The 6592-nt window shown below is 55.7% G+C and overlaps 1 long non-coding RNA gene across 1 annotated transcript; it reads right to left on the reverse strand.

Annotated features, from left to right (window-relative positions):
• Nucleotides 1–511: 511 nt before the first annotated feature.
• On the reverse strand, nt 512–5534 carry LOC110342539. The gene is made up of 3 exons (XR_002384635.1): nt 5430–5534; nt 2356–2493; nt 512–1067 (listed from the first exon to the last, which is right to left on the reverse strand). It is a non-coding gene; the product is annotated as an uncharacterized LOC110342539 (long non-coding RNA).
• Nucleotides 5535–6592: the final 1058 nt, after the last annotated feature.

Genomic DNA, 6592 nt, shown 5'->3' on the forward strand with positions numbered 1-6592 from the left:
GTTCCGAGAGGGGAAAGGGGCAGAAGTGGGTACTCTGCCTCCCACTCCCTCTCCTCCCTCACTCGAGGGTCCACCAGCCAGGGATGGCAGGGGGAGGGAGCGGGTGCCTGGAGTGGGTGTGGCCCTGGCCATCAATGTGGCCGGGAGGGCCCAGGGTCCCCAGTCAACCCATTCCAAGGCCCCTTTGCTCCTCCTGCTTTCACGAGGCCTGGCTAGGTCTGGGAGAGTGTGTGAGTGCAGTGGCCTGGCTCACAGGGACTTCCCACCTTCTTTGAGGGAGTCAGCCCCAGCCAGCTAGTGCCCAGAGCCAAGGCTGGCACCGTGGCCGTGGCCCCCAGCTGTGCATCCTTGGCGCCTTAGCCGCTGTTTCTGAATTATTGTGTGGCAGACTTTCCACTCTACCGGGGTGTGCTCGTCCATAAAAAAATTAATGGCCCCTGCAAATAAAGAGGTACAACAGCAGAGGAAGGCTTTTTAGACAATCAATTAAAAGCCTAGGAGAGAGATTATCTCATTGAAATATCAATTTTTAATAGCCCTGCATCTTTGAGTTTCCTCTAAAAAACTTGGCCCAGGCCATTAGGCTGCTTGCTTCTGACTTTGACTCCTGCTGCCTTGACAGAGTGGGCACTCTCCGTAGCCGGGCCTGAGCAGGATACAGTGCGGCTCCTCACTTGTTCAATAGCTCCCTTCCCCTCCCTCCCCCACCTCCACCCTGCGCCGTGAGTACAGCTGTGCCAGGGTAACCCAGTGAGCCAAGATGAGGAATCACAGGTGAGCAAGGGACCCGGGGGTCAGCATCAGCCGGGTGACCACGTGAGCAGTCACAGAAGGTAAAACCATCTGGAAAAATGAGCGTCGAGGAACAGAAGGGAGGAGCCACGAAAGAATGTCGGGCAGAGCCAGGGAAAGGCTTGTCACCTCCTTCTCCTCGGGAAGTGGCGTTCTGTTTTAAATGAGATCAGAAGCTTGTGAGGGAGGGAAGAAAGTCCCAGTTGGAAAGAAAAACGCGTCCGATGGCCCCAAGGGTGGACGGGGTCCTACAGGAGTGGAAAAGAGGCCCCAGCCTGGAACAAAGAACACGAGGTTGGGGGCGGGGTAGGAAATGGAAAGGGATACCACGAACATCGTGGCTCTGTCTCGGCAGTCCCAAGAAGGGGTGCGTGGTCCATTCAAATGTCCCGTGAGCCTCTGGGACAGCAGTGCGCACACATCTGCTCTGGAGAGCAGCCCGGGTTCAGGTTGTGGCTAAGACATTTAGGAGGCTGCTGAAGGCCTTGGCCTGAGTTCCTCACCCATAAGGTGGGAGAACTTTCCTGATTGTCCCCCGGGGCTGTCAGAGGTGTGGCAGCTGACCTAGGCAGACTGCCCCACCCTGCGCCTCCTCCTCTCTTCTGCCCATCTTCTCTTGGCAGCCTCTTCAGTTTACCCCCCCGGGGACTTTGGGATCAGATAAGCTCTGTCTGATGAAGGGTTCCCACCAGCGCAGTTCCCAAGCAGATAGCTACCCCCCCCAGCTTCAATGCCCCAGCTGGGCAAAGGGGGCCAGGAACAGTCAAGCTGCTTTCCCTCTCTCTGTGGTTATGAAACTAACCACCAGATACCCGAGTAACCATCAGGTTGGGAGTCTGAGATTGCGCTGTGTGGGAGAGAGCGGGAGGGCCTGGGTGGGGTGGTCTGTCTGCCCCTGGACAGGACTCCAACCCCAGTAAGGACACATCCAACCCCTTCTGGACAACTGGCTTCCCATCCACACAGGACAAAGGTGGGGAAATGATTCGCTGCTGGAGGCCTGACACCTGTCTCTTCTCATTTCCCATAGGCTATCCCCAAGGAGCACGTGTGGAAACTGAGGTTCAGAGAGTTGGTGCTCCCTGCTTAGCAGCGTAGGCAATCCTCGCTCGCCTGCTGGTCTCTTCCCAGTTACTTTAGTCCCTCCCTCTGCTTGTGTGTGCCTGCACACGTGTGTGTATATGCGTATTAGTATTTGTGTGCATGTATTTGTGTGTGTGTGGAGACCAAGGGTCAATAACATCAGGTATCATCCAATCACTCTCCATCTTAATTTTTGAGACAGTGTCTCTCACTGAATTAAGAGCTCACTTCGAGCAAGCCATGAGGAGCACCCTTTCGGGTTATTGCATCAGCTCCTGCCTCTGGGTTCCTGCCCTGCTTGAGTTCCTGTCCTGACTTCCTTTGGTTATGACCGGCAACATGGAAGTGTGAGCGGAATAAACCCTTGCCTCCCCAGTGGCTTTGGTCAGTGTTTCACCACAGCAGCAGCCCTAAGTTCCCTTCTTTGCGGTGCTGAGGGTGGAACCCAGGGCCCCTGCACAAGCCAAGCAAGTGTCTTACCATTGAGCCCCACCCTCTTGAGGTACTTGAATGTAGGACCAGGAACTACTGGAAGGATCTGTGATTCCCAGGATGGAACCGAAGGGTCAGGGATAACCTCCACAGACGAGCTTCTCGGTAATGAAGTTCCTAATGTACCTAAATGAGAGGAGGAGTGAGTCTTGGGGTGAGAAGGGTCTCTGCAGAGGACCCAAATCCCAGTGGTGGCTGTGGTGGCATCCTTGCCTCCCTCCACCAACAAGTTAACCAGCCACTACTCAGAATCAGGGTTCAGAATCACCAGCCAATCACTGGCTGGCCCCTCCCCTCCATGGTCCCAGTTTTCCTGTTTTACCCACTTCCCAGGCAGCTGAGAAGATTAACATTCAACAGCACAGATGGGAAGGAGGAACGTGACCCCAAAGCCTCCTGCTCCTCTGCTGGGGTGACCAGGACCCCCTTCCTCAGAGGTTGAAGTCCAGTCCAGCTAGAGACAGACAAGTAGCTCCCAAGCCTTTGTGGAACAGTCTGGCATCCAGTCTCCAGACTGACCTGGTCAAGGGTGCTCTGGCCCACAGGCAAGCTCAGAGATGGCGATTGGGAAGTCAGCAGGGGAGGGGTAAAGAGGGACCCACGGCAGGAGGCTCGTCTTGAGTGTGGCTGAGCACCAGGGTGCTCAAGACAAGAGCAGATCCTCGGGTGTGTGGGTGGGAGCTGGTGCAGTGGCGGTCAGCCATGGCTAGTTCTTGGATGGGGAGGGAAACCTCTATGTGGGAACCAGAGGCTTCGGTTTACAGTCGGTCCTCCAGGCCCCTCCACAGAAATTACCCAGTGCAGGGGAGGGGGCTGGAAGGCCTTTCCAGGGAGCCCCTGCTCCCCTGAGAGGCACCTGCCTGGGGCCAGGGAGGCAGCTGGCATCTCACAACCCTGCAATTAGCAGATAAAGTCAGCAGTCTTCTGCTGACAGTGGCAGTGGGGGCATCGGGCTGAGCTGCAGCTGGCTCCTGAGTGCTACCTCTGTCTCTAGTCCCCACCAGATGCCCCGGAAGGGTTGGCGGGAATGGCTGTCAGCCTCCTAGGTGGGCAAGGCAGTAGGGCTTTGGGTGGCTTTGCAGAGCACAGGAAGGCATAAAGAACATGGGTGGTGGTCTCATAGGAGGGCATGGCCAGTCTATGGTTGTGGTCCCCTTTGTACAGAGAAACTAAAGCTTAGCATGGGGCATGTATGCCTACAGGGCTCCAGTGAGAATGGCTGTCCTGGAGAGACGAGGCCTGATAAAGTCTCCTTGGGTTAGCGATCTTGACTAGAGAACATGGGCAGACTCCGGGGTCCCCAGCCCTCAGTTACAATGCAGAGGGAGGAGCCAGACCTGGGATGCAAGCCCAGCCTGTCTGGGAACTCCAAGGCCTGGAATGAGAGACACGGAGGGTCTGGGCCGCTGCTGTGCTGAATCTCTGGGCTGCCTGCTTTCTCCAGACTTGGATGCCCCCACATACAAGCAGCTGGGGTGGGCTGGGATTTGGCATCACCTGGCCCTCCGTTTTTCCTCCACTCCTCTATAATAGCCCCTCCACCCATGGAGTGCCCTTCAGGACAGGGTCTCACTATGTAGCTCTGGCTATCTTGGAACTCACTGTGTAGACCTTGAAGGCACAGAGATCCGCCTGCCTCTGCTTCCGAGTGCTGGGATTAAAGGTGAGCGCCACTACACCCCGTTTAGCCCAGCTTTCTCTATTCCTCAGTCATTCCTCTCCCATTATCCCAGGACACTGTGCTGCTGGCTGCTGGGGCAGGGCTAGCAGACAAACAGCCATTCACACTAAGGGAGAAGCGGGTAGGCTGAGGCTGTGGAGGGCTGTGGGGGGAGGATAGTTCTGGGTGGTGGCAAGGGTTCAGCCAGGCTTGGAAAGGCCAGATAGGCAAAGAAGTGGGTGAAACCATAAGCTCCTTGTCCTGGATGGGTAGCATGGGCAGGCTCAACATTCAGATTGCCTGGATTGGGCTAGGACTATGATCACTCAGCTGTGTGGTTGTGGGATAGTCACTTGCTCCCCCTGAGTCCCTGGATACCAGCACAGATGGGACGGTGATGGTGGTACCTGTCTCACTGGCTGGTGGGGAAGACTGGTGTCAGCACTCACACTCCAGTGGTCACCAAGGTCCAGGCCTGTAAGTGACATGTGTACTCGACAAGGCCGTACCTCACACTGGTTGCCCCCCCCATACTGTCCTTAACCTTAAAATGCCTCCCAAAGTAGGCACAAGAAAAGGCTGCAGGGGCTGGTGGGAACGGGGGTGCAGATTGCCTCTCACCTTCTGAGAGCAGCTGTGGCCACGTGGGAGCAGGGGCTGTGTGGTCAGAGGTACTGATGGCCAGGAGAGGGAAACCCACATTTGGACGGGCGAGCTTCCCACGGCTAATATTAGCAGTGCATTAAAGGCTTTCCTTAAGGCACCATGTGAGCCAAAGCCAATGCTTCTGTGGGCCCTGACCCCTAGGTGACTTTCCATGAACTAGCAGTGACCCACGGAAGGGCTGTGAGCAGGGCCCAGCCCCCATAGTCCACATCCCCCCCCCCAGATGCTTTAAGCCTTGTTCCTGGGGCTTCCCTTTCCCAGGCCTGATCCTCTGTCCACTCTTCAAGCAGTCTGGTGGGGAGATCGGCATGGGGAGGAGGCCCCTGCTCTATGCTATCTCTCTGGAGGTGCCAGGGAGTCTGGGGGAGCCAGGGCTCTGCTCTGTGTCTGGGAAGAGCAGCTGCCACTGAGGGCCTGGCTGCTAGCTCCTGGGGGTCAAAGGGCAGCACGCTCAGTCTTTCCTTGGGCCCATTTCCTGTTTGAGAGAGGAAGAAGAAAGATCCCCGGCAGGAGAGGGTCTTTTCCTGCTGGGTTGACTCCTGAGGATGGCTTTCCGGAGTGTTCGGGGTGGGTGGGGGTGGAGGGGTATAGGCGCCTCTTTCTCCCTGCTTCCTTCACCTGGGAGCCCAGGAGAGGACTGGGAGCCTCTGCCACCCCACCAGCACCATCAGTTAGGCCTGGTGAGGACAATGACTCCGAGCTCTGGCCCCCAGCTGGGGTCCCTCAGCAGCCTCACCTCTTCCTCGGTCTCCAGGGCTCCCAGCACTTCTGGATCCCAGCAGTATGGCCTCCAGGGACCTTCCTGACCAAATCACAAAGTGTTTACTGCAGCTCTCCACTCCCAACAGGGAGCCTTTTTATGAGCTCAATTTAACTTCTCTGTGTGCTAGCCTGAGCCCTAGCCGCTTGCCACCTGTGGGAGCCAGCCTCCCATCCACAGAGCCTGAGCCCATCAGGAGGGCAGGAGCCCTGGACTCCCTCTGCCTTTAGGAAACTTAAGTGTCTGCCACTGTGACTCCAATACCCATTTCCTTCAACTTCTATATAAATCTGCTAATGAAGTTTGGAAATTAGATATCAAAAATAAAAATACCATCTGGGTGTGGTGGTACTTGGAAACTGAGGATGTTCAAGGCAGTTTCATGCTCGCCAGATCCTACCTCAAATAAACAACCAAAAAATGAGGGCTTCCTATTTCCTGCGAGTAATTCTCCATCAGTCACCCAATCCTGCAGCAACCAGCTCTTCGCCCTGCTGGCAAATCCTCCTGCCCAAGGTAGACCTCCAAGAATTTTAACAGCTTTTAGTTACAAAATTTATTATTGCCATTATTATTAGTGTGTGTGCATCTGTAGCGATCAAAGGACTTTTTTTTTTCTTGCTTTTGGTTTTTGCCTGTCCTGGAATGAGCTCTGTAGACCAGGCTAGCCTCAAACTCAGAGGTCCACCTGTTTCTGCCGCCGGAGTGCACCAGCCCCACCTGAGGCCAGAGGCCTTTATGGACTTCATTCTCTCCTTCCATCTTTATGCGGGTTCTAGGAATGGAGCCCAGGCTGTCAGGCTTGCACGGCAACTGCTTTACCCAGTGAACCATGGGGCACTAATTTACAGTTGGAAACCTGAGGCACACAGGTGAGGAAAATCCCTGAGGTTGCAGTCAGTAAGGGAGAGCAGAGATTTGAGCCCATGAGGTTCTGGGACTGAGGCCTCTTCCTGTCCACATCAGACGGACACCATACTTCCTTCTTTCCCAACAGGCTGGGCACCAGATGCCTCAGCCACTCGGTGCTCATTCATTTACTCAACAACCCCCCTGGGCTCTAGTCCAACGTTAGGGGCAGGCGATGCTGACCCACCATGCCGCCTTCTCAAGTCTCCTGCAATTCCAAGACTCTGCCC

The sequence above is a fragment of the Mesocricetus auratus genome, unplaced genomic scaffold (assembly GCF_017639785.1).
Source record: "Mesocricetus auratus isolate SY011 unplaced genomic scaffold, BCM_Maur_2.0 Super-Scaffold_100714, whole genome shotgun sequence".
NCBI classification, from domain to species: domain Eukaryota; kingdom Metazoa; phylum Chordata; class Mammalia; order Rodentia; family Cricetidae; genus Mesocricetus; species Mesocricetus auratus.